The sequence below is a fragment of the Nematolebias whitei genome, chromosome 7 (assembly GCF_014905685.2).
Source record: "Nematolebias whitei isolate Nwh7 chromosome 7, NemWhi1, whole genome shotgun sequence".
Taxonomy (NCBI): Eukaryota; Metazoa; Chordata; class Actinopteri; order Cyprinodontiformes; family Rivulidae; genus Nematolebias; species Nematolebias whitei.
This window is the reverse complement of record NC_056504.1, coordinates 2046467-2046757: the sequence shown is the minus strand read 5'-3', so window position 1 is coordinate 2046757 and position 291 is coordinate 2046467. Positions and strand designations below refer to the sequence as shown.

The 291-nt window shown below is 46.7% G+C and overlaps 1 protein-coding gene across 1 annotated transcript in view; it reads right to left on the bottom strand.

The window, feature by feature from the left end:
* LOC119412089 (serine incorporator 1-like) overlaps positions 1 to 291 on the bottom strand; it is a 125204-nt gene that overhangs the window by 21555 nt on the left and 103358 nt on the right. The gene's annotated exons all lie outside the window — the stretch shown is intronic.

Here is a 291-nt window from a genome sequence, read left to right as displayed (position 1 = left end):
GATGTGAACATCTTCATCCCTGAAAGAGTGACCGCTGGCCTGGAGATAAGTGTAGACCGCAGAGTCCTGGCCTGATGATGTTGAGCTTCTGTACTGGGCCATCCTTTTGGCCAGTGGCTGTTTTGTTTCCCCGATGTAAGACTGACACTGAACAGCATACACAACATTGCTCTGTTTGTGCCGGGGGACTGGATCTTTGGGATGAACCAGTCTTTGCCGTAATGTATTTTGGGGTTTAAAAGCAACTGGGACGTTATGTTTAGAAAATAAACGTCTCAGTTTCTCTGATAC